A 27576-nucleotide genomic window follows, 5' to 3' on the forward strand; every position below is an offset into this window, starting at 1 on the left:
AATCATATCGTAAAATGTGTTATTTTATAAGGGATTCATGCAAATCATAAACATGATTTTCTATAATTGTAACATCCCGAAATTCAGGTACAACTATTTAGCCCTTCTTTTATTCAAAGTGTCAAGTTAAGCCCTTAAGAGGAATTGGTAGCAAATGAGTATGCTGGGCGTACTCAAGAGTACGCTGCGTGTACTCATGCGCTTATTTTGGACGCGGGCTCGTCTGAGTACGCTGGGCGTACTCAGGGTTACGCTGGGCGTAATGTGTCCAGGTGCAAACCCTAATTTCTGACTTGTGCCCTATATATTGGATGCTAAGGCTTATTTCTCAGCCTCCATAGCAGTGAGTAAAACCCTAAGAGAGAACTTTTCATCGTTCTTAGTGAGTGTGTGTGATTTTGGAGCTAAAAGTGCCTTGGTGTGCTAGTGAAGAAGAAGGAGAGGAGTTTGTGGAGACTAGAGTTTGAAGTGCAAGTTTGGATCTGAGATCTACAGAGGAAGGAGCTGCATTTGGAGGTATAAAGTTCAAAACTTTCCTTTTCATTTGGTTTGTTGCTTCATGGACCATTTTAGGGTTAAAAGTCCCAAAGGTGGAGACTTTATGAGTGTAATGTGCTCCATGGACCTAGATCTGTCCCATTTCAGTGGTATTTGTGTTGTAGATCCATAAAGTTCCCATCTTGGTCGTGGATATGAGATCATGCTTGAGTATTGGGCTTTCTAATGTTAGGAAATGGTATATTTTGGGTGTTAGTGACTTGTTCAGCCATGCAAAGGCTTAAAGTCATCGACTTTATGGATTAAGAGGCTTAAAAATGGTTAGATCTAAAAGTTGGACGTGAGTCTTAACTGTTTAAGACCTCAAGAGCTAAGGGACTGAAACTGGGATTTACGCCGGGCGTAATCCCAGTACGCGCGGCGTACGGGGAGGCGTTCCCCGATTCTGAGACTGCCGGGTACGCCCAGCGTACACATCTGGTACGCGCAGCGTAACCCGGAGGGTTGACTTTTAGGGTTTGGTCTATAGTGGGGCCTTTGAGTTATGAGAGGGGTAAAATGGTCTTTTACCCTTCTGAGAGTACTAAGAGGAGGAATAGTCTAGCCTTGAGAGATGTATTGATTGAGAGTATTTATTTTACATGATTAGGCGGAGGCTAGACCTGATTTTACAGAGTTCGAGCTTTACCGAGTTACCCGAGGTGAGTTTTCTCACTATACTTTACCTAGAGTGATAGTTAGAGCTATGAGACAGAGTATGATGTATGCTTTTGCATGATGTGAATTCTATGTGTTATATGCTATGTATGTTACAGAGTTTTCAGAGTTAGGACCGGAAGGTCCACAGAGTTAGGGCCAGAGGGCCCACAGAGTTATGGGACTGGAGGGTCCCACAGAGACACCTTGACCAGAGGGTCATCAGAGTTATAGCCTCGAGTGGCTAATATGTGTTGTGTGTGGTATTTTGGGGAACTCACTAAGCATTTATGCTTACAGTGTTGTGTTATGTGTCTCAGGTACCAGCGAGGATCGCGGGAAGGCGTCGGCTTGATCAATACACACACGGGGAGATTTTTATTATGATCTTGGGATATGATGTTATGATTGACTATGTGATCCAATGGTGTTTTTATAACGATTATGAATGAAAATGTGTTTTATAAAATGTGAAAAATTGTTTTGAAAATTTGGGTGTTACAAGTTGGTATCAGAGCCTTGGTTTGAGGGATTCAGATTCGTCTTCGGGCATATCTGAACTCAAACTGAGGATTTGAGAGAAATTTTGATGACTAAAAATTTTTTAAAGAGTAAAAAAGAGTTTTGAGACAAACAGAGCAGAGCCGTGTGTACGATCAGCCAGCGCCCGAACGGTGATTTCCCAAAATACCCTTGTAATTAGTGTTATGAGATATATTATGTTATGATATATGATGAGTTATGCTATGCATGCTAGAGTAGACTAGGTATTCTTATTAGGACTAGAGTGGCCTGATATGTGATGCCTTAGTCTAGGAGTTTTGTTGCTAGGGATACTTGAGAGTGTTTAGATAGTAGCGAGGAGTTTATGAGAGAGCTGCTAGTGAGTAGCATGTGGTTAAAGAGAGTAGAGTACTTGGGACTTGGGATCCAAGGAGGAGGACTTAGAGTGGATGCTGATGCGGTGTGGACGGTAGTATAGGGCCCGTACTACTGAAGACACCGGAGCAGTGCGCACCCTAAGTAAGAATCCATTGGGTACTAAGGAGCAAGTAGGGTGGAGTTATCGAGTGCGAGTATACTCGAGCGAGTCCCTGATATTTGTTATGTTGTATTTCAGAGACATCATGGTTGGGACACGCCACACACCAGAGAGCAGCGGTACTAGCGATGAGGAGATCCGTAGGATCATTCATGAGGAGGTGGCTGCGGCCATCAGGGCAGAGATACCAGAGATGTTCGGGTCTATCAAGACCACACTGATAGAGACATTTGATGAGAGATACGCTGCTCTTTCTGAGGCTGCGGTTGCTGCGGCCATTGCGGCTATAGCTGCGACTAGGCCGCAAGGTGGTGATGCGTTGCTGTTTCGTGAGTTCAGCAACATAAAACCACCGGAGTTTGATGGGATCCAGGACCCGATTGCAGCGATGAGGTGGATATCAGACATTGAGGGGTGTTTCTTTACTTGCTCATCTCCAAAGCATTTGAGAGTCCGGTTCGCGTTGAACCAGCTTCGCTTGGGAGCGAAGGACTGGTGGAAGTTTGTGACGGCGCACTATTCGCCTACTGAGCTTGTTGCAGTGACCTGGGAGAGGTTCACTGCTATGTTCCGAGAAGAGTACGTTCCCCAGGTGGAGAGGGAGCGTTTGGCCCAGGAGTTTTTGACCCTCAAGCAGGGTACAGAGTTTGTTACAGTGATCACCAGGATGTTCCATGAGCGGGCGATGTTCTGCCCAGAGCACGTGTCCTCCGAGCAGGCACGTATGAGCCGATATCTGAGCATTTTGAGGAGGGATATACGAGAGTTCGTGGCGAACTCGACGTACCGGACATTTGCCGAGCTTCAGGCAAATGCCCGGAAGAGGGAGATAGAGCTGGAGACTCAGGCTAGGGAGGAGGCGGAGTCTCAGGGGAGGGATCGGCGACCGGCACAGTCTCAGCCGGCAGCCAAGCGGGCCAAGCCTGCCGATTCGAGATCAGGGAGCCAGAGGGGCCGCACTTGTGGCAAGTGCGGCAAGAGTCATGATGGAGTGTGCAGAGCAGGGTCTTGCTACAAATGTGGCAAGGAGGGGCATATGGCCAAGGATTGCCCCAAGGGGTTTGCAGTCTATTTTCACTGCAACTAGACCGGACACCGGAAGGCCGAGTGTCCACAGTTACGAGGGTCAGCTCAGGGAGCTTCTCAGGGATCTGCTCCTGCTGCTGTTTGAGCTACAGAGAGTCGGCCAGTGAAGGCTGAGGCACCGAAGGCTCGCGGGAGAGCCTTCCAGTTGACAACGGAGGAGGTCCGCGCAGCACCCGATGTGGTAGCTGGTATGTATTCTTTCCTCTGTTCATTTTGAGTTTGTAGTGTTATGCTTATATTGTGATATGCGTAGGTACATTTCTTGTGTGTTCTGTACCTGCCTTGGTGTTATTTGACTCGGGTGCGAGTCGGTCTTTTGTGTCGCTAGCGTTTAGTCAGCACATCAGTATCCAGCGTGAGGCGTTGAGTCGACCTCTACGAGTTTCCATAGCTGACGAGCGAACGGTGTATGCTACTGATGTGATTCAAGGATGTGTACTCGAGATCTTCGGTGTCGAGTTTCCGATAGATCTGGTCCCGATTGCTATGGGGGACGTATGTGTCATAGTGGGCATGGATTGGTTGAGCCGTTTCGGAGCTGTGATTGACTGTGAGCGACAGTTGATGACGATACGAGACCCCAGTGGGGGAGTACTTACGGTGTACGGCGAGGGTTCCCGTTCTGGGTCAGCATTTTGTTCGGCCGCCAGAGCGAGGCAGAGTTTACAGCAGGGCTGTAGTGGGTTTGTGGCTTATGTGGTGGATACGAGAGTAGATGCAGAGAGACCGAGGTCGATCGATGAGGTCCCGATAGTGCACGAGTTCCCAGATGTTTTCCCCGAGGAGTTGCCGGGTGTACCTCCCGAGAGGCAGGTAGAGTTCCGTATTGATTTGGTTCCGGGGGCAGCGCCTATCGCCAAGGCGCCCTATCGCCTTGCGCCACCAGAGATGCAGGAGTTATCCTCGCAGCTGCAGGAGCTGCTGGGGAAGGGGTTTATACGGCCGAGTAGCTCGCCGTGGGGAGCGTCGATCCTTTTTGTCAAGAAAAAGGATGGTTCACACCGGATGTGCATTGATTACCGGGAGCTGAACAAACTGACGGTCAAGAACCATTACCCCTTACCGAGGATCGACGATTTATTCGATCAGTTGCATGGAGCGTCTTGGTTTTCCAAGATCGACTTGAGGTCTGGATATCATCAGATGAGAGTACGAGATGAGGATATCCAGAAGACAGCGTTCAGGACTCGTTACGGGCATTACGAGTTCGTGGTGATGCCTTTCGGGCTCACCAATGCACCGGCGGCGTTCATGGATCTCATGAACAGAGTATGCAGACCGATGTTGGACCGTTCGGTGATCGTGTTCATCGATGATATACTGGTGTATTCGAGATCCAGAGAGCAGCATGAGGAGCATTTGAGAGAGTTACTTGGAGTTTTGAGATCGGAGAGGCTTTATGCCAAATTCTCCAAGTGTGATTTCTGGTTACGAGAGGTCCAGTTCCTAGGGCACCTCGTTAATCAGAATGGGATATTGGTCGACCCGGCCAAGATTGAGGCGGATATGAGTTGGGAGGTGCCGAGATCCCCCACCGAGATCAGGAGTTTCTTAGGGTTGGCTGGCTATTATCGGAGATTTATCAGGGATTTCTCCAAGATCGCCGTGCCACTCACCAGGTTGACCCGGAAGGGTGTTGCTTTTTCATGGGGACCAGAGCAGCAGGCCTCCTTCGAGACACTTCGCCAGAGACTGTGCGAAGCCCCAGTGTTAGCCCTTCTGGAGGGGATGGAGGACTTTGTGGTGTATTGTGACGCATCGATATCGGGGCTGGGAGCGGTGCTGATGCAAAGAGGGCATGTGATAGCATACGCATCGAGGCAGCTGAAGCCTCACGAGACGAGGTATCCCACCCACGATCTGGAGTTGGGGGTTGTAGTGTTCGCCCTCAAGATCTGGCGTCACTATCTGTATGGGGTTCGGTGTACCATATACACGGACCACAAGAGCTTGAAGTACTTGATGGATCAACCCAACCTGAATATGCGCCAGAGGAGATGGTTGGACGTGGTAAAGGATTACGATTGTGAGATCTTGTACCACCCGGGCAAGGCTAACATTGTAGCCGATGCCCTGAGTCGTAGGGCGGAGAGCGCCCCGATACGGGACGTTTGTATGAGATTGACAGTGATGACTCCGGTGTTGGACACCATCCGAGGGGCCCAGGCTGAGGCCGTGAGACCGGAGAACCGCAAGAGAGAGCGGGTTATCGGATATGTATCGGAGTTTGTTACCGATAGCAGAGGGCTTATGACCTTCCAGGGTCGGATCTGGGTGCCATTTGTGGGCGGGGCACGTACCATATTGATGGAGGAGGCACACCGATCGAGGTTTTCGATCCATCCCGGGGCCACTAAGATGTATTTGGACCTGAGAAGAGATTATTGGTGGCCCTGTATGAAGAGGGATATAGCATGGGTTGTTGAGAGGTGCTTGACCTGTCGCAGGGTTAAGGCCGAGCACCAGAGGCCGCATGGTAAGTTGCAGCCGTTGGAGGTTCCCGAGTGGAAGTGGGAACAGATTACCATGGATTTTATCACCAAATTGCCAAGGACTGCGAGGGGCGTCGATGCAATTTGGGTGATTGTGGACAGATTGACGAAGAGCGCTCACTTCCTTGCTATCAGTGAGAGCTCCTCCGCTGAGAGGTTGGCAGAGTTGTACGTAAGGGAGGTGGTATCACGGCATGGAGTGCCGATCTCGATCGTCTCAGATCGAGATGTGCGTTTCACTTCCAGATTCAGGAAGAAGTTTCATGAGGAGTTGGGTACGAAGCTACATTTTAGTACCGCATACCACCCCCAGACAGATGGGCAGAGTGAGCGGACGATTCAGACGCTCGAGGACATGCTTCGGGCATGTGTGTTGGATTTCGGAGGGAGTTGGGACACATACTTGCCCTTGGCTGAGTTTTCCTATAACAACAGCCATCATTCGAGCATCGGTATGCCACCCTTTGAGCTGTTGTATGGGAGGAGGTGTCGGACTCCTATTTGCTGGGGAGAGGTCGGGCAACGTGTGATGGGTAGTACAGAGATAGTACTTTAGACGACTGAGCAGATTCAGCAGGTCAGACAGAGGTTGCTGACCGCTCAGAGCCGCCAGAAGAGTTATGCGGACGGACGTCGCTCGGGGCTTGAGTTCCAGGTTGGTGATTTAGTACTCCTGAAGGTATCTCCTTGGAAGGGGGTGATCCGATTCAGGAAGAGGGGTAAGTTGGGACCTCGGTATATTGGTCCTTTCAGGGTGACTGCCAGGGTGGGCAGGGTAGCGTATCGTTTGGAGCTACCTACGGAGTTGAGCCAGATTCACGACACCTTCCACGTGTCTCAGTTGAGGAAGTGTATCGCTGATGAGTCGGCAGTGGTTCCGTTAGAGGACATTCAGGTGGATGCGAGCCTGAATTATGTTGAGAGACCGGTTGCGATTATGGATCGAAGGATCAAGACGTTGAGAAACAAGGAGGTGCCATTGGTTCAAGTCCAGTGGCAACATCGGAAGGGTTCTGAAATGACCTGGGAGCCGGAGTTAGAGATGCGCGAGCAGTATCCAGAGTTATTTGTTGAGTGAGACTTCGAGGGCGAAATCTAGTTCTAGTGGGGGAGAATTGTAACATCCCGAAATTCAGGTACAACTATTTAGCCCTTCTTTTATTCAAAGTGTCAAGTTAAGCCCTTAAGAGGAATTGGTAGCAAATGAGTACGCTGGGCGTACTCAAGAGTACGCTGCGCGTACTCATGCGCTTATTTTGGACGCGGGCTCGTCTGAGTACGCTGGGCGTACTCAGGGTTACGCTGGGCGTAATGTGTCCAGGTGCAAACCCTAATTTCTGACTTGTGCCCTATATATTGGATGCTAAGGCTTATTTCTCAGCCTCCATAACAGTGAGTAAAACCCTAAGAGAGAACTTTTCATCGTTCTTAGTGAGTGTGTGTGATTTTGGAGCTAAAAGTGCCTTGGTGTGCTAGTGAAGAAGAAGGAGAGGAGTTTGTGGAGACTAGAGTTTGAAGTGCAAGTTTGGATCTGAGATCTACAGAGGAAGGAGCTGCATTTGGAGGTATAAAGTTCAAAACTTTCCTTTTCATTTGGTTTGTTGCTTCATGGACCATTTTAGGGTTAAAAGTCCCAAAGGTGGAGACTTTATGAGTGTAATGTGCTCCATGGACCTAGATCTGTCCCATTTCAGTGGTATTTGTGTTGTAGATCCATAAAGTTCCCATCTTGGTCGTGGATATGAGATCATGCTTGAGTATTGGGCTTTCTAATGTTAGGAAATGGTATATTTTGGGTGTTAGTGACTTGTTCAGCCATGCAAAGGCTTAAAGTCATCGACTTTATGGATTAAGAGGCTTAAAAATGGTTAGATCTAAAAGTTGGACGTGAGTCTTAACTGTTTAAGACCTCAAGAGCTAAGGGACTGAAACTGGGATTTACGCCGGGCGTAATCCCAGTACGCGCGGCGTACGGGGAGGCGTTCCCCGATTCTGAGACTGCCGGGTACGCCCAGCGTACACATCTGGTACGCGCAGCGTAACCCGGAGGGTTGACTTTTGGTTGACTTTTAGGGTTTGGTCTATAGTGGGGCCTTTGAGTTATGAGAGGGGTAAAATGGTCTTTTACCCTTCTGAGAGTACTAAGAGGAGGAATAGTCTAGCCTTGAGAGATGTATTGATTGAGAGTATTTATTTTACATGATTAGGCGGAGGCTAGACCTGATTTTACAGAGTTCGAGCTTTACCGAGTTACCCGAGGTGAGTTTTCTCACTATACTTTACCTAGAGTGATAGTTAGAGCTATGAGACAGAGTATGTTGTATGCTTTTGCATGATGTGAATTCTATGTGTTATATGCTATGTATGTTACAGAGTTTTCAGAGTTAGGACCGGAAGGTCCACAGAGTTAGGGCCAGAGGGCCCACAGAGTTATGGGACTGGAGGGTCCCATAGAGACACCTTGACCAGAGGGTCATCAGAGTTATAGCCTCGAGTGGCTAGTATGTGTTGTGTGTGGTATTTTGGGGAACTCACTAAGCATTTATGCTTACAGTGTTGTGTTATGTGTCTCAGGTACCAGCGAGGATCGCGGGAAGGCGCCGGCTTGATCAGTACACACACGGGGAGATTTTTATTATGATCTTGGGATATGATGTTATGATTGACTATGTGATCCAATTGTGTTTTTATAACGATTATGAATGAAAATGTGTTTTATAAAATGTGAAAAATTGTTTTGAAAATTTGGGTGTTACAATATTATTACTTGTAAATTTGTTATTTTAAGTTGGAGACACGTCCTTGGTAACACTCCACCGAATTCGAGAGTGTAGGACTAACTCTTGTAACTAGAATCTCTTGGAGGGAGAGCGTGACTATTGTGTATAGATCTATACGGGACTGACTATCCCGCACCTAAACTGCTAGCTACAGTTAGGCAGTCATACTTGGGGTGACAAAGTCATAAAAGGATATTGGCCCCGTTACGTGTCATATCTAGTTTAATGTATGGTTATAAAACTCGCAACCTAGATAACAGAGATTTACTTTTGTAATAATGAGACAAGTGAACTAACCTCAAAGTAATAACCGATTTGATTACTAGAGGGTATTGATAATACCCTTAGGATTTAGTTCACTACTTATTTATTAGTTTTATTTATGTAATAAGGCTAATACATTTCACAGAGAACAAACAGGGTTTTTCAAGGAAACTACATTTAACGATACAAGTATGGTAGATACTTGTACATCTCAGACAAGAACAAATAACCAACTATCAACTTTTACTATGATACAACTGTTGTGATACTACGCATGATATCACCCCGCCCCCGGACGTTTCCGCCGTCCGTTCCGACGGTTCGGGGGTGTGACACCTCAGTAACGTTAATAGGAGCAATTCAAAGCTTCTGGAGTGACATTTACTCACTATAACTCATTCATGGGACCAAAATATGACCAAAACTCCACTAGTTATAGATTTAAGCATATAATGACCAAGGTCAAGACTTTATACCTCTAAGAAGCTGAAAATGATGGATGGACTCTAGATCTACAAGCTCCTACTTGATCAATGATCCTCAACCAAACTTCTTCTTCTTCAAGATACACCACACGCACAAAAAAAACACACAAAGATCAACTCACTCTAGAAATAGGTTAGGGTTTCAAAATGAGGCTCAAAGGGGCAATGGAGGCTGGTAATGAGAGAACCTTGGGGCATAAGGTTGTTTAAATAGGCTACAAACCCTAAAAATTAGAATTTGGGATTCTGCCACGTACACCCAGCGTATGCATGTATGCCCAACATACTCATACAGGATCCAAAATTACAAAAATGCCATTAAGGACCAATTTGCAAACAGTTCTCATACTAATGGCATAAATGGAATACCTGGAAATCAAGATGTTACAAATTCATCCTTTTGGGAGTCATGGTTTTTGAAATTTAACAATACAAATGGGTGAATGTGTTTAAAAGAAGAGACGAATTGTATGAAAAATAAGGTGGTTTGTAAGGGTATTTATATAGGTAAAAAAATTAATAAAAAAATGTCCAAAGTAGCCGTTAGAATGGTCAAGGAAAGAGTCAAAGAGCAAATGGTTTTGTTTGTGCATTCTCCGTTGTCGTTGGCATCACGAAACATCACGACCACGCCCACCACGAAGGTGCGGCCTGGCGTGCACGGACCACGATCATGGCCACCTAGACCACGAAGGGCTTTGTGGTATGTATTGTTGAAGGCCTTAGAAAAGGTGGAATAAAAACGAAAAACAAAAGGTGTGGAAGAAAACCATATGTTCTATGCTTGAAACATATATTCGAAGATTCAAAGGGCGGTAGAGAACAACATCTGTAAATATTTGTATGGCTAACAGTGGCCGTGGAAGCAGGCAAGAGACCAAAACCAACAATCTCAACAAACAAACTGTGGCAAAATCCTGAACTCTAAAAACATTATTAAGAATTTATGTGGCCAAACTTTGAACTCCAAAAAATGCATTGTTCCTAAAAATCACCTAAATTAATATGTATATAATATACCCCTCAATAACAATATTATTAAGAACTTATGTGGCAAAAAAATCGACACCATTCAATATCCCATGAGTCGTGATGTCATTGGCAAAAATAAATAAATAAAATAAAATAAAATTTTGGATATAGATCATTGACCGAAAATGAAGTGTTTGATTGAAGTTTAAACTACATCGTTGCAAGAAGACATGGATTGAAACTATGAAAGTGAGGTTGCCAATTATATATATTGAACATGTTTACGATTTCGTCAAAATCGATTGAACCTTCAAATCTAAGTAATTTGGTTGCTCAACTTTTTAGGACATTAACAAAGTGAGTTGTACATTTGGATTCACGGTTTCGTTTTTTTTTTTTTTTTTTTTTTTTTTTAAATTCGTGTTGGTTTGTGCTCCCACTTTTCCTCACATAATTCTTCCTCTAGTAGGTGTAGTTATCAACCTCACTATGCCTTCTTTTCAGAAAATGATATGTTATATGGTTATGATGTTCAAAGAAAGAAAAATAAAATTAATACTTTAGCTTATTTGATTTGCAAAAACTGGAGATCTTACGTTTGAAGATAGATCAGACAAAACCCGTAAATGAGAAGATCATTACAAAATTCAACTCTCTCAAGTCCAATGGTTACATTTGCTATTAGAGTTTCCAACCAACCACATAAAAGTCTTAACAAACTACAATCCATTTATCTACTTCAAATCTTTTTCCACACATAACTTCTCTATATATACATTAAACCAATATACATTCTCCTTAACAAGTATATCAAAGTTTATTTAGCTCAAAAGCGATTTTCAAATCAAATCGAAATACTCCTAATCATGACCTCCTCCGGTTACGTTTGCATTTTCATCTTTGCGGTAATCTGCATCACAAGCAATCAATTTTGTTACGCTTCACGCAACCTACTGCAAACAACACCAACGATGCCTCAACCACAAATGCCAGCCATTCCACAACCCCAGATGCCTACTATCCCGGGTATGCCACAACTCCAACCCCAGATCCCCACTAACCCAGGTATACCATAACCCCAACCCCAGATCCCCACCACCCCAGGTATGCCACAACCCCAAATGCCTACTAACCCGACTATCCCACAACCCCAAATACCCACACTCCCTACAATGCCAATCATTCCTACACTACCTACTAACATACCCAAAATCACATTGCCTCCAATTCCTTCTATTCCAAATATTCCCCCAATTCCGTTCTTTGCTCCATCACCTTCCAAGAAGTAGACGTTCAACAAATGTTATTAGAAAATATGTGACGATGTATATATGGGGTTGATAGCTATGTCACCTAATTCATAAATGTTGCTATGTATGTTATATTCATCTTCTGTAAATTCTATATTTTTATGCTTATCATAACTTTGTTGTACTGTATAATTAATTTTCATTAAAATATATTTATCGTTTAATGTTTACGGAAATTCGCTCCTTTCTTGCTTGCTCATACAAAATTGCTTGTGAATCAAAGTTGCAATATGACGTATAAAAGAGAATGTACGAACTTATGATTAATGTTTATATGCATTAGTTTCTTATAAGATGGGATGGTGGTACATTCTTTTTTCTGCTGAGTTTATATCAAAGTAATTTTAACAAACTTTTATAAAATAATAGTGACTTCAAAAACTCATCTAAACATATTTTTATAAATTTGAAAAAAAAAAAAAAAAAAAAAAAACACTTTTATTTTTACATCTAAAGTAATACAGCCACAATACCACTACTGCCAGAATAATACCTCTAATAAATGCCAGAGAATACCTCTAAATTACCTCAAAAATGTATTTTAAATATAGATATAATAATCTATAGTTAGATCATCTCATGAATTAAGACACGTCATGTGGCTGTAGTTTAGTGGTAAGAATTCCACGTTGTGGCCGTGGAGACCTGGGCTCGAATCCTAGCAGCCACAATTTATCATTTTTTTAATTTTTTTCACAATTTTTTTTTTTTTTTAATTTTTTTTCCCAATCTCTATTATTGGGCCGCTAGTTATCCTCAAATGTCAAAACCCTAAATCGAACATATCACAAAGGGCACAGATTAAACCTTACTCGATTCGCTATAAATTGCTGTCGCTTCCTCCATTAATCCTCATGGTTGCTGCTCTTCTTTATACAAAGATCACATCACCTCGTTGGTTGCAATTTATAAAGATTCGTGAGCTCTCTTCTCTGTTTTTTATCTATTGCAATTATAGTTTCCAAATTCAAATCGTTTTTGGCTGAATATGATGAGAGTTATTGTCGCCCCAGTCTTACGAGCTTCGTACAAGTACGTCGCTCGATGCTGATAGACATATTCATAATCTGATTTTTCAAATTGTGCTTCTTTTGAATCTTCGATTTTCAGAATCGTAACATAAAATAATTTCAGAGACAATTAGGTCTTTGAATATATTTTTCTCGATTTTCCATACTAAATCTCAAGTTTTTGTTTATTCTGAATATGATGAGAGTTGTTGTCGCCCCAGTCTTACGAGCCTTGTATCATTGCATTGCTCAATGGTGATAGACATATTCATAATCTGATTCATCCTGCTCCAATCATACAAAATAGATTTCAAAATGTTATACAAAATTTATAATTTTTTTTGGTTATAATTGAATTTGGAGATGCTGTGGTTTGGTAATTGATTGATGTGATGATTTATTTACCCATTTTTGTCTGTAATATCAAATGATGATATATAATATACATGCATCACCATCTGATCTCTCTTTTGCAACCACTCATCTAATCCTCTATTGATATTTTTTCTCAAATCATTTATTTATTCATACTTGTTTTGAAAACGAAGCTGTTGCAATCAATGATGTAAACTATTTTTTACACTGATTTTTATCTGTGATTAACTTAAATTGATCACCATCTTTCGGCTGAGATTATGCAACAGTTTTTTTGTTATTTTATTTTTATTTCAATCTGTTTCTGAATTCAATGCCCATGGTATCTAATGCTTTTACCTAATTAATGTATAATGCATCTCGTTTGACGGGCAGATAGTGATGAAAACAGACTTTGCGACACAGTTTGCTGCTATTTTTAAAAAGCTTACTGTTACTGTTTATTGCTGTTCACACTTTTTTATATTTTTCTAGTAGATACGATATTTTTTTTGAATTTTATAGCAATGTATTTTCAGTTTTTTTTTTGTAAAAAGACAAACAAGTAAAATATTTATTGTGATTCCACCAACAAAATCAAACTAAACTTGTGTAATGAGAAAAAGCAGACGATTCCACTTTGTAAAGGCAAGCTGAAAGGTTCATGAAATCATTTTAGATTATATAAGGATATGTGAACGAAAACAACTACAAAGAACACATATCGGAAAGAATCAACTTAATCTGACTTCATATGAGAGAAAAATTCAAAAATTCTGTATAAGGCTGGAATGCAGAAATTTTTGTAAGTATTGAAGACTAAAAGATTCCAAATTAGTTTGTCTATCTTCTCTACATCTTTTCTTCGGTCTGGATTATATGTCAGACTCTGAGGTTTTAAAGTTGACTAAAATCGACATCTGGATGATGTCAAAGGTTGACTTTTGAGAAAATTGGGATTTTTAGATATATTGAATATTGAATAAATTTAACTTGGAATAAGTTATTGATACTTGAATAATGAGATGGAGTGTTTGGTATTTCATCTCTAAACAACTTATTGAGTAAATAAATAAAAAAGTAAAAAAAATGTTTGACAAAAAGAAAATGTCTTTTAAAACAACTTTTTCTTAATCTTTCAAAAAGGAAATTTTAAAAAGTTAGAATATGTAATTTTTTTGAACATTTTTTCAGTCGTAAAAGTAAAACATTACCTTAAAATACTTTTAAGCCAAGAAAAACATATTTTTAAAAATAACTTATTGATTTTTTCTATCACAAAAACTAATTCAAATATTTTTTTAAAAATTTGTTTTTCTGCAACCATAAGTCAATAAATCATTTTGTCTAAAAGTTTTTTTTGAAGATAAAAATGAAATCTTAAATACCCTTTTATAAGCTAAATATGTTCATAGTTTGGTTAAAAAGGCTTAAAACTTAAAAAATTGCTGTAAATCAGTTGTATTAAAGGTGGAAAATATGATTTTTTTTTCAAATGAACCGAAACTTAATCTATCAAAGTGCAAGAGAAAAAAAAATTACAAGTTATGGGCAAGAAAAATTACAATATTTATGAGATGTTGGGTAGATTTGACAACAAAATATATAGTAAAATTAGAACGCAAAATAATTTTTGTTTTTAAGAATTTTAACGGTTCAAATCATCAAATATTGCATAATTGACTAAAATAAGAGATGTTTTGAGATCTAAGCACTGGCATCTTTCCTAAATAAAGTATTTTTTGCCACTTGTCAATTTCAATTTTGTGGTTAATTCTTAGAAATTAATTTTCATTTGTCATTTTGTGTTAATTTTTGATTTTCTTAATTAACTATCTAATTTTTAGGCTATAGAAATTAATTTGTTTAGTTATATTTTCAAATTTTAATATGTTTCCTTCAATATATATAATTCAAAATTGATATGTTTCTTTTAAAGTTCATTGTCATTTTAGGCAAAATGGTCTATATAAAAAAAATAATCAAACTTTGTTGTTTTTTATTGAAGAACTAAAAAAATGTTATATGGTCAAAATACAATTATTTTTTTGTAGTTTGTTTTATTAATATAAATTGAATTATTTATTTATTCATCATTTTGTTTGTATATATATTTTGAAATTTTATTTTAAAAAATACTTAATGTTTACATTTTGATAAAGAATGTTTTCTTTAAAAAAATATTTAAAGTTTATATCTTCATATATATATTTTTTTAATCAACCCATATAGTACACGGGTTTCACACCTAGTTGGCTTATAAACATGTAAAAAAACTAAGAGTAGAAACGCATCTTTAAATTTAAGAAATAACATTTAGGCAAAATATGATGCCTAAATGAGAAAAATGTCAAATAATGCCAAAATGGGATTTGGTTTAAAAAGTCTTATAAATATTTATACATGTTTAAAACATAGTTGGTATATGGTTGGGACTTTTTAACATATAGAAACACGTTTTTGAAAGAAAATGTGAGGTTATAGACAATCAACCATTTGACGTAACAGTTACCAAAGACATTTCTGTTACATTTCTTACTCTAAAGAAAATGAAAATAAGGAAACCACTACTAAAGAAAGTTAAAGTTCGTGTTCTTTGAAAAAAAAATAAGCAAAACCAAAAAGGAAATAAATAAGCAGTTTCATTTGCAAGTCACCGTTGATAAAAATAAAAAGTTTGTTCTTGCACACTTTCTTCCCAAAAACCGATGTATAATTTTCGTTTGACCAAAACTTTCGAATCTTTCATAAGTCGAGAAATGTCAGTGTTTGGTTAACCGGATACAAATGTGAAAAAAGGTTAGTTTTGACATTTTTAATTGAGATAGAATTATGTCTTAAATTTTGTGTTGGTTTGATAGTTTAGTTTTACTTGGTTTATTCATCTTTTAACACCCTAAATGATGTGATATATTTTTTATTGTGCGAGTTACATGTCCGAAATGATAGTTTTTTCTGATAGATTTTAACTTATTTTCTTATGAATATTCAACAGAAACCTGGTTTCCTTGGTGGATGATGTTTTTGCATGTTGATGCGTGTTACCAGAGACAAAGGAAGACGCAAATTTTCGTCGAAAAAAAAACCCTAATAGCATAAATAAATGGAAATCGAAAAAATGAACCCTAACGATATAAATGAAAAGGAAGACTGAAATAAAGCATGTAGAGGAGATTTGTTTCCCCAAAACGTGAGTGTTGGAGTGTACATTCTTGAGAGCAACAGAGCAGCCGAGTGAAAGTGAGAAAAATTAGCGTCAAAATGAGAGCGGCAGAGAGTACCGAAAGAGCAAAAGTTTTGAAATCTTTGATTCTGAACTGAACCTTAAGAGTACTCGTTTTACAGGCACAACGTATGATTAATAAGTCGAAATTATTTAATATATTTTATTTAAAAAAGAGTAAAATTACATTTTTTATCCTTGACTATAGCTAATTTTTACAGTTTTGGTACAAAAGTAAGTTATAGTCAAGAATCAAAAATGTAATCTTACTCTTTTTTAAATAAAATAAATTAAATAATTTTTAATTATTAATCTTACATTGTACCCGTAAGACGAGTACTCTTAGGGTTCAGATCGGAATCAAAGATTTCAGAACTTGTGCTTTCTCGGTTCTCTCTACCGCTCTCATTTTGCTGCTCTCTCTATCACTTTCTTTCTGTCGCTCTGTTGCTCTGTCGCTCTGTTGCTCCTCAGGAATGGACATTCCAACACTCACGTTTTGGGGTAACGAATCTCTTCTACACGCTCTATTTCAATCTTCCTTTTCATTAATGTCGTTTGGGTTCTTTTTTTTTATTTTATTTATTTATGCTTTATGCCATTAGGGGTTTTTTTCGATGGAAAATTGTGACTTCTTTTCTCTGATAACAAAAATATTCACTTTCATTAGCATTGATGATATTCATCGTTTTCTTTTGTTCCCATGTTTTTTATGTTTTCGTTTTCATATGGATAACTGTTGTTTCATACATGTCAAAACTAACATTTTTTTATATTTGTATCCGGATAACGAAATATTGACATATCTCAACTTGTGGAAGATTCAAAAGTTTTGGTCAAACGGAAACTCTACACCTTGTAATGGGTTCTCTAGATGAAGGTGTGCAAGAACAAAAAAAATTTTTATCAACGGTGGCTTGCTAACGAAAATGCTTATTTATTTCCTTTTTGATTTTGGCAAGAATTGTTTTCAAAGAACACCAACTTTAACTTTGTTTGGAAGTGGTTTCCTTATTTTAATTTTCTATAAAGTAAGAAGTGTCACAGTAATGACTTTGTCTTTATATATATACACACACAAATGTTGAGGTTATAAACAATCAACCATTTGACGTAACATTTACCAAAGACATTATTGTTACATTTCTTACTCTAAAAAAATGAAAATAAGGAAGCCACTTCTAAAGAAAGTTAAAGTTGGTGTTCTTTGAAAAAAAAAATAAGCAAACCAAAAAGGAAATAAATAAGCAGTTTCATTTGCAAGCCGTCGTTGATAAAAATAAAAAGTTTGTTCTTGCACACATTCATCCCGAGAACCCGGTACAAGATGTACAATTTTCGTTTGACCAAAACTTTCGAATCTTCCATAAGTCGAGGAATATCGGTGTTTGGTTAATCGGATACAAATGTGAAAAAGGTTAGTTTTGACATTTTTAATTGAGATAGAATTATGTATTAAATTTTGTGTTGGTTTGTGTAACGCCCGTGTTTCTAGGCTAGGCATTAACGTCGTTGTAATAGTCTATGTTAACCTTTGTAACTCATTTTGAAATAATAAGAATGTATTATTTGAGTATTATATGTTTATGCCTAATTGTTATGACTTAATTGAATTAAGGATAATTTAAGCGTTAAAAATAAAATATTAGATAAGCCCGATATTTTTGAAGGAAGTTGTAGTGGTCGTGGCAACGTTTCCGAATATATAAAGAATGCCGAAATCCGAGTTATAACGAAGAAGTTATGACCTGTCGAAGTTTCGCGACAGAACCGACACGACACTGTATGACGTAAAATGCGAATTTAAGATAGAGCGATATTTAGCCTTAGTGATCTAAACGGAAGTCGAAGAGTTCGTTAAACCGAGAGCGTGCATAAAAATAACGTCTAAATCTGACTTCGTATGAGAAAGTTATGATTTTTCTAAGATTCGACTTAGCGGTATGCAGCCCGAAACTCGAATATGAGATCGAGTGACTTTTAGCCGAAACAATCTAAACGAGAATCGAAGATCTCGTCGTTAGTAGTCCAACGGTAAAAAGACAGACGAAAACGGACATCAGATGAAGAAGTTATGATTTTATGACGGAGTTTTCCTTTCCCGGCCTACTAAAAATAATATAATAAAAATAAAGTCAAAATTAGCCGGCGGAGTCTAAATGAAAGTTGTAGAGCATAGTCTCACCTACGCGTTGATATAAAGAACGTCGAAAATGAAGCTCGTATGCGAAAGTTATGAATTTTTGAAGTTCGAGGCACGCATACCAAAGCTTATCCGAACTAAGCCCCGCGTAGATCTTCGTACGCCCAGCGTATTGCTTGTAGAGGCATTACGCCCAGCGTAATCAGGATTTACGCCCAGCGTAAATCGGGGTTTCAGCCCTATAAATAGAACTCAAGGGTTGCCGAGTTTTGTTGCTCAATTCTTCTTCTCTCTCTTTCATTATTGCCTCGTTTTGCGTGCAACTTATACCCCGAAGCCCCGGTATCATTCCCGAGACCCGAAGCAAGTCCCGAAACCCCAAGAATCCCGAGAAGTAAAGTTTCCGAGCCGAAACGCTGCCTGCGTAAAGCTCGGTTTTGGAGAAAACATCCCGGTTTCATCGAAGATTATTGTTTTAATAGACGAGGTGCTGTCCGATCAATCGTCGTATCAAGTGAGTGTATATTCGTTTTCTTCTAACACATAGATATGAAGTATTTTTTATAAAATACGTGCTATGTTTTTATATATTATTTGTTTATTTGAACTAGTTGTTGAATGGATGTTTTGTACAGGTTTTAAACTGTATATAAATGTATATATTTTATCTACTAATATGTTGGGTAGAACATGGGTAGACAGTTGGTGTGTGATGAAATAAAATGATGAGAGGCCTCGATGTTGTTGTTGATCTAGTCATCTAGCGGAGTATGGATGACGACCACATACTCTTTCTAGACAGTCCAGTGGAACACTACCAAGCTCATAACCTGTAGGTGTTGTGAACGATGTGTTCACCGGTGTACTCTATCCCCCTCATGGTTGCCTTTAGGACATTTATTGTGGAGGAAACCCCTTCGCAGTAATGTTCATCCCGATGAAAATCCTAGATTAGGTCCCTTGTAATAGTTGTTGTTTTAGGGACATAAAATGAGGATAACGGGAATGGGTAATCGGGTTATTGTTGGTCGATGAACTATATATAATTATTTATTGTAGGTTGAAAACCCTATATGCTCACCAGGCTCCCAAGCCTGACCCACTCAATTTTTCTTTGTATTACAGGTAGTGGCACGAGAGCATAAGTTGGATGACATTGTCAAGATATTTTTGGATTATAGACCAGTAGTTATATGTAACTGTTGTAAGGTCTATTTTGTATTGTTTATGCTTTTGGTCTGTATCGGAACATGACATCCCGAGGTTTTGTTATATAATGAAAATACATTTCTTTATGAAATGTTTTGATAAATTCTTATCATATTTTGTTTTGTGAACAAATTCCGCAACTCTTTTAATCAAAGGATTACTCTGATTTTATTTAAAAGCATAAATTAAATCGGTCTTTTCTGGCCGTGATTTTGGGGATGTCACAGTTTAATAGTTTAGTTTTACTTGGTTTATTTCATCTTTTAACACCCTAAATGATATGATATATTTTTTATTGTGCGAGTTACATGTCCGAAATGATGGTTTTTTCTGTCAGATTTTAACTTATTCTTCTTGTGCATATTTAACAGAAACCTGGTTTTCCATGGTGGATGATGTTTTTGCATGTTGATGCGTGTTACTAGAGACAAAAGAAAACACAAATTTTCGTTGAAAAAAAAACCCTAATAACATAAATGAAATGGAAATCGAAAAAATGAACCCTAACGATATAAATGAAAAGGAAGACTGAAATAAAGCATGTAGAGGAGATTCGTTACCCCAAAACATGAGAGTTGGAGTGTACATTCTTGAGAGCAACGGAGCGGCTGAGAGAAAGTGAGAAAAAATAACGGCAAAGTGAGAGCGGCATAGAGTACCGAAAGAGCAAAAGTTTTGAAATCTTTGATTCTAAATTGAACCTTAAGAGTACTTGTATTGCATATTGCAGGTACAACGTATGATTAATAAGTCGAAATTATTCAATATATATTTTATTTGAAAAAGAGTAAAATTACATTTTTTTATCCTTGACTATAGCTAATTTTTTCAGTTTTGGTACAAAAATAAGTTATAGTCAAGAATCAAAAATATAATCTTACTCTTTTTTAAATAAAATAAATAAAATAATTTTGAATTATTAATCTTAAAGTGTACATGTAAGACGAGTACTCTTAGGGTTCAGATCGGAATCAAAGATTTCAGAACTTGTGCTCTCTCGGTTCTCTCTACCGCTCTCGTTTTGCTGCTCTCTTTATCATTTTTCTCTGCCGCTCTTTTGCTCTCAGGAATGGACACTCCAACACTAACGTTTTGGGGTAACGAATCTCATATGCACACTCTATTTCAATATTCCTTTTCAATAATGTCGTTCGGGTTCTTTTTTTCGATTTTTTTTATTTATGCTTTATGCCACTAGGGGTTTTTTTCGATGGAAAATTGTGACTTCTTTTGTCTCTGATAACAAAAATATTCACTTTCATTAGCATTGATGATATTCATCGTTTTCTTTTGTTCACTTGCTTTTTATGTTTACGTTTTCATGTGGATAATTGTTGTTTCGTATATGTCAAAACTAATATTTTTTTACATCTGTATCCGGATAACGAAATATTGACATATCTCAACTTGTGGAATATTCAAAAGTTTTGGTCAAACGGAAACTCTACATCTTGTAATGGGTTCTCTAGATGAAGGTGTGCAAGAACAAACTTTTTTTTATCAACGGTGGCTTGCAAACGAAACTGCTTATTTATTTCCTTTTTGATTTTGGCAAGAATTGTTTTCAAAGAACACCAACTTTAACTTTGTTTGGAAGTGTCTTCCTTATTTTTATTTTCTATAGAGTAAGAAGAGTCACAATAATGACTTTGTCTTTAACTTTAACATCAACAGTAATGTCTTTGGTAACTGTTACGTCAAATGGTTGATTGTCTTTAACCTCAACATTTGTGTGCGTGTGTGTGTGTGTATATATATATATATATATATATATACACACACACACACGCACACAAATGTTGAGGTTAAAGACAATCAACCATTTGACGTAACAGTTATCAAAGACATTACTGTTACATTTCTTACTCTTAAGAAAATGAAAATAAGGAAGGCACTTATAAAGAAAGTTAAAGTTGGTGTTCTTTAAAAAAAAATTAGCAAAACCAAAAAGGAAATAAATAAGTAGTTTCATTTGCAAGCCACTGTTGATAAAAAAAAAAAGTTTGTTCTTGCACACCTTCATCCCGAGAACCCAATACACGATGTACAATTTCCTTTTGACCAAAACTTTCGAATCTTCCATAAGTCGAGAAATGTCAATGTTTAGTTAACCGGATACAAATGTGAAAAAAAAAAGTTTGTTTTGATATTTTAAATTGAGATAGAATATGTCTTAAATTTTGTGTTGGCTTGATAGTTTAGTTTTACTTGGTTTATTTCATCTTTTAACACCCTAAATGATGTGATATATTTTTTATTGTGCGAGTTACATGTTCGAAATGTTTTGTCAGATTTTTAACTTATTCTTCTGATGCATATTCAACAGAAACCTGGTTTCCTTGGTGGATGATGTTTTTGCATGTTGATGCGTGTTACCAGAGACAAAAGAAAACACAAATTTCCATTGAGAAAAAAAACCCTAATAGCATAAATGAAAAGAAAATCGAACAAAAGGAACCCTAACGATATAAATGAAAAGGAAGACTGAAATAAAGCATGTAGATAAGATTCATTACCCCAAAACATGAGTGTTGGAGTGTCCATTCTTGAGATCAACGGAGCGGCCGAGAGAAAGTGAGAAAAAAGGGGCAAAATGAAAGCGGCAGAGAGAACCGAAAGAGCAAAAGTTTTGAAATCTTTGATTCTGAACTGAACCTTAAGATTACTCGTTTTACAGGCACCACGTAAGATTAATAAGTCGAAATTATTTAATATATTTTTTTTTAAAAGAGTAAAATTACATTTTTGATCCTTGATTATTGATGATTATTTTTTAGTTTTGGTACAAAAAGTTTTCTCTTGCATTTTTTTGTCTTTATTTGAGGTTTTTGTAGCATTTTTGGTTCATGTTTTTTTGGGACCAAAATATGCAATTGAAACAACATTTATGAAATGTTGGTTGGATTTGGCAACAAAATATATAGAAAATGTAGAATGCAAAATTATTTTTATTTATCGGAAAATTAACGGCTCAAATCGTCAAATATTGGATAATTGACTAAAATGATAGATGTTTTTGACATTTAAGCATTGTCATTGTCTTATAAACATGTTAAAACCTGAAACTTACAAAAACGACATCTTTAAATTTCGAAAAATTACATTTAGGCAAAGTATGGTGCCTACATGAGAAAAATGTCAAATAATGTTGTCAATTTACAATCTGGTTTAAAAAGTTCTACAAATATTTATTCATGTTTAAAACATAGTTGGTATATGTTTGGGACTTTATAACATAGATTTAAACACATTTTTTGAAAGAATATGTGAACTTGACAAAAAAAATGGGACAAAAAGGAAAAAATGTCCAAAATAAGTATTTTGCACTTACGAAGCATATTTAACTAGACATAAATCTGAAATGATATTGTAATGACTAGAACATAATATTCATATTATAATTGTGAAAAGGGAAATATAAAGAAAAGTCCCAAATTTTGGGAAAAGTTTCAAAAAAGTCCTAATTTTTTTTTTGAACAGAAAAATTCCATTATTTTGAAAAAATCATAATCTGTCATTTGTTGTTCAAATATAAAAAAAATGACTTTTTCGTTAATTTTGGCAAGATGTTAAATAATTGGGACTTTTATGTTCAAAAAAAAAAACTTTACGACTTTATTGAAACTTTTCCAAAAAGTTTGGGACTTTTCTATAGATTTACCTTGTGAAAATAAAAAAAAAAATATGTTCAATTAGTAAAAACAATAAATATGGGGAAAATGCCAAAAATGGGTTCAAAGCCAAATGAGGTGTGTTTAGCTATCAAAACAAGTTTGGAATAACATTGGAGTGAGTAGAATAAAATATTCGTTACATGATTATGGAAACTAGATGTCGATTGCTATTTCGGTAAAAATGAAGTAAGTTATTATGTACAAAAAATGAGACATAAATGATATGAAAGGCATATCATATTTGAAAGTAGGATGTCCAAATATGAAAAGCTTGCATAATGCGATATATAAAGGGTTGGATAATGAATACTTTAGGTGATGAAAAACCTAAAGAATGTCGTAGAATGCTTATAGAACCCTTTAACTCGTACTTTAGGTGATGAAAAATGAGACATTGCTTTGGATAATGAATACTTTAGGTGATGAAAAATGAGACATTGCTTTGAAAAATGAGACATTGCTTTCCCAAAACTAACGAGTTTCGTTAGTTTTACCACTATCGTTAGTAATATTAATCCGAATTTAATGAGGATTAATCCGAATAAATTTAACCTAAAGAATGTCGTAGAATGCTTATAGAACCCTAAATCCTCATTAAATTCGGATTAATATTACTTGCTTCCAAAGCAACTAATGACGGCCCAACCTAATGAAACCCTAATATCGTTTATTATATAAGCGGCTCTTTTTTTCAGAAGAGAGGACGATCCTAAGCTCTCGTTTTTCATCACACTTTTACAGAATCCTCTAGCATATTGGCTTACGATTTATGTGCCTAGAATGGTAAGTGTCCACTTGGATTATCCTATGCTAAATTTCTTGTAACCCAGACATAGGGTAGAAATATCAGTTTGGAAAGTGATATCACGATCCAAGTCGGTATCCAGATCTCCACTACAAACCCTAATATTCCCAACATTAAATAGCTTTTTCTTTTTGATTTAATGAACTTAATGATCAAGCACTTAACTTGGACAACTATACATGGCTATTTTTTTATACTTGATCCAGATTTAATGACTTGATGGGTTAAGCCAAAAAATATGGCTTCATATATTTGTTATGTTGATTTATATTCTCGCCTTTGCACTTGGGCCACACACAAAGGTCACAACAATAGACAGAGAATATACATCAACATATATTATTATTACAAAAATTATCCGTGTGATTTAGTGGAAATAGCATGTTCGATCATATATCAAATTTTTTTTACAACCTTGGTACATGGGTCGTAATTTTTTTTGTTTTTTTTTCCAGGGAAACAAGGTACTTCAAGATTTTGATATAAAAAAGGAGCATCAAGTGGTGCTTCTTTTAGTTCTGTTACAAGGGAAGTGAGAGTTGAGGTTTTAAATAACTACCTAGAGATTCATATAATATATTATAGACTGGAATAGGGACTTGTTGTGTACCTAATCAAGGAACTTTTGGACCTCTCGTATCAACAATGAGTTGCACCCCAAGTAAATTTCTTTCATGAAATTGTTTTTTTATTTTTAAACTTTTTGGTCTTGATTGACAAAGATGACAAGACTGCCCTTCACTTATTTTGTAGTGAAACTTGTCTTCTTGGAGAGACCATTCCTTTCGAATGAATGGAAATCTATCTTTAATTTTATCTTAGTTTGATTATCAGTTCAAGAATGTATCAGGGTCTATCATACTAATCAATAAGATAATGTATTGAATGTTACCTCTACCCAGTGTAACATGACCATCAACAGCTTCACACTAGTTTCCAACACGCGTTCCCTGTGAGAAAGCAGGTTTGATAATTGACATTAAAAAAAAAAAAAAAAAAAAAAAGGAAACAAAGATAAACAACCAAACATAACTATTAAATGTTAAATCGGTTAATTTGCCAAGATGGGCTACCATTGAAAGTTTGTCAGATGAAGAATTTGAATTCCTTAATTTTGTAGCCCTACAAATTCACATCATACACAAATAGATGCTTATGATCAGAATGATTAAATAGTACAGTATATGCAACTAGAGTAACAAAATAAAAGTAAAATAATAACAAAAATAGTCTTGTGAATTTGAACTTTCCTGCAATGTTTTATTTTATTGAAGAAACCGATTTAGAACCGAACCGGTTTAGCCTTAGTGTTGACTGAACCGGTTTGAAATAAAAACCGGTTAGCCCAACAAACATAGATGACTTAGCCCAAAAGAAATCAGGCTTACAATTTCAGCCCAATACACCTCTACACCTTGTCTGTTGCGTGCGTTTGTATTTGTACCCAGCAAAGAGTCAAGCTACCTCTTCTGATTTTCGATCACCAATTCGCACAAGCCACACTCTTTTTCCTTCTCAAAATCGATCACACTACCTCCAAATTCGCAGCTTCTCCTTCTTCTCTAGATCTCTCTCTTTCTCTCCAAATCGAATTTCTTTTTGCCAGGGAGGCTCGATGGTATTGGTGGCTGTGATTGCTCGGTTGCTGCCTTGAAGAGTGTTAAGGAGGGTTTTTGGTGGTGATTTATGGTTGATTTGGAGGGTGGTGTAGGCTGTAGTAGAGGGTGGCTGACGGAGGTGGTTATGGAGTGGAAGAAGGGTGAAGATGATTGTGTTTTTGGATGATGAAGATGGTGGGTATGATGCTGGGTTAATCCGCCGGTGGTATAAGGTGGAATGGGGTTATAAGGGTGGAGGTGTTGGTGTATATGGTGGTCACGGTGGTGGAGTGGAGAAGGAGGGTGATGGTGAAGATGGCAAAGGGGTGAGAGGGATGATGGAGAAAGGTTGAGGCCCCCAAAAGGATTATGAAGCTGCATCTCCAACCCAGAAAATCCTTAAAAAGAGGAGAAGTCAAAAAAAACTTTTTGCTCTTGAAAGCTGTTGTATCGTCGAAATAGAGTGTCCTTTGATTTCGTGAATCTTCACACACAAAAAAGGGATAAATCAAGTGTTATCTTTTTTATTGCTGATTTACACAGGACTTCCGAACAATGACCTTCATATCTTTCTTTTGTCCATAAAGCAAAGAGTATCTAAATCATATAAACTGGGCTTTCTTAAAATGGTTGCAAATAATTTTTATTTTAATATGAACCACACCGTATCCGTGTTTTAAAATGGTTGCAAATAATTTTATATTAATATCAACCACGCCAACTCCTTGTTTTTTTTAAAGGGTTATTGCTATAAGCCCTCGATTTTACACAAAATGTTCGTTTATGTCCCAAGTTGATTTTTTGGTTCGTTAATACCCAAACATACCGAAAAATAGATTTGATTTTACCCCTAGCCAGATTTTACCAGGATAGCTGGTCACCACTTACCTGATTGACGAAGTTGGAGTTGGACCTGCTTCACATGGAAGGAGAAACGTGCTGACCTTCAAGAGAAAAAGGCAACAACGGGTTATTGCTATAAAAGCCCCCGATTTTACACAAAATGTTCGTTTATGTCCCAAGTTGATTTTTTGGTTCGTTAATACCCAAACATACCGAAAAATAGATTTGAGTTTACCCCCTAGCCAAATTTTACCAAGATAGTTGGTCACCACTTACCTGATTGACGAAGCTGGAGTCGGACCTGCTGACACATGGAATGAAAAACGTGATGACCTTCAAGAGAAAAAGGCAACAACGAAAATTCGAGGCGGTTTCGAACACAGGTCTCCTACACAAATAAGCAAGAGTTTAACCACTCGAAGAAGATGATTTGTTTGGAATTTATACTGAATAATCATACTTATTATCTAACACACAAGTTTATTATTATTATTATTATTATTATTATTATTATTATTATTATTATTATTATTAATTTTATTACTATTATTATTATTATTATTATTATTATTATTATTATTATTATTACTCATTTTAAAAGTGTGTATACATATATATTTATATGTTTATTTTTATGTATTTTAACATTTTCAATATATATATATATATATATATATATATATATATATATATATATATATATATATATATATATATATAAAACGATTTTATACGTATTTCTTTGAATTAAAAACATTTATATATATATATATATATATATATATATATATATATATATATATATATATATATATAAACACTTTTTAATGTATAAATATTTATACCTCTATGTAGTTATATTTTAAAAACGTATTTATACGTTTTAAAAATATATTTATATATAAAAATAACGTTTTTTTCATATGAATATGTTTTTTTACAATGATGTATAAAGATGTATTTAGTAGGTATATATATGTATAAATATGTCTTTTATACATGTTTATGTGTAAAAATAATTCCATATTATGTATAAAAACATTATTTATATATAATATGTTTTAATGTGTATAAAATGCATGTAAAAATATA

General features: G+C 37.0%; 2 long non-coding RNA genes and 5 other non-coding genes across 7 annotated transcripts; 6 read left to right on the top strand and 1 right to left on the bottom strand.

Annotated features, from left to right (window-relative positions):
* The first annotated feature begins 12223 nt into the window (after positions 1-12223).
* On the top strand, positions 12224-12295 carry TRNAH-GUG (transfer RNA histidin (anticodon GUG)). Its single transcript has one exon. It is a non-coding gene; the product is annotated as a tRNA-His (tRNA).
* Positions 12296-12444: 149 nt separating this feature from the next.
* On the top strand, positions 12445-17788 carry LOC145124887 (uncharacterized). The gene is made up of 2 exons (XR_013715728.1): positions 12445-12543; positions 15985-17788. It is a non-coding gene; the product is annotated as an uncharacterized LOC145124887 (long non-coding RNA).
* Positions 12533-26254, bottom strand: LOC145124886 (uncharacterized). The gene is made up of 3 exons (XR_013715727.1): positions 25117-26254; positions 24936-24993; positions 12533-12920 (listed from the first exon to the last, which is right to left on the bottom strand). It is a non-coding gene; the product is annotated as an uncharacterized LOC145124886 (long non-coding RNA).
* LOC145128163 (small nucleolar RNA U31b) lies at positions 12610-12699 on the top strand. The gene has a single exon (XR_013716763.1). It is a non-coding gene; the product is annotated as a small nucleolar RNA U31b (small nucleolar RNA).
* Positions 12828-12917, top strand: LOC145128162 (small nucleolar RNA U31b). The gene has a single exon (XR_013716762.1). It is a non-coding gene; the product is annotated as a small nucleolar RNA U31b (small nucleolar RNA).
* On the top strand, positions 13018-13103 carry LOC145128140 (small nucleolar RNA Z195/SNORD33/SNORD32 family). Its single transcript, XR_013716741.1, has one exon. It is a non-coding gene; the product is annotated as a small nucleolar RNA Z195/SNORD33/SNORD32 family (small nucleolar RNA).
* Positions 13188-13273, top strand: LOC145128143 (small nucleolar RNA Z196/R39/R59 family). Its single transcript, XR_013716744.1, has one exon. It is a non-coding gene; the product is annotated as a small nucleolar RNA Z196/R39/R59 family (small nucleolar RNA).
* Positions 26255-27576: the final 1322 nt, after the last annotated feature.

Source organism: Lactuca virosa, chromosome 7 (genome assembly GCF_052849685.1).
Source record: "Lactuca virosa cultivar CGN04683 chromosome 7, Lactuca_virosa_CGN04683_v6, whole genome shotgun sequence".
Lineage (NCBI taxonomy): Eukaryota > Viridiplantae > Streptophyta > Magnoliopsida > Asterales > Asteraceae > Lactuca > Lactuca virosa.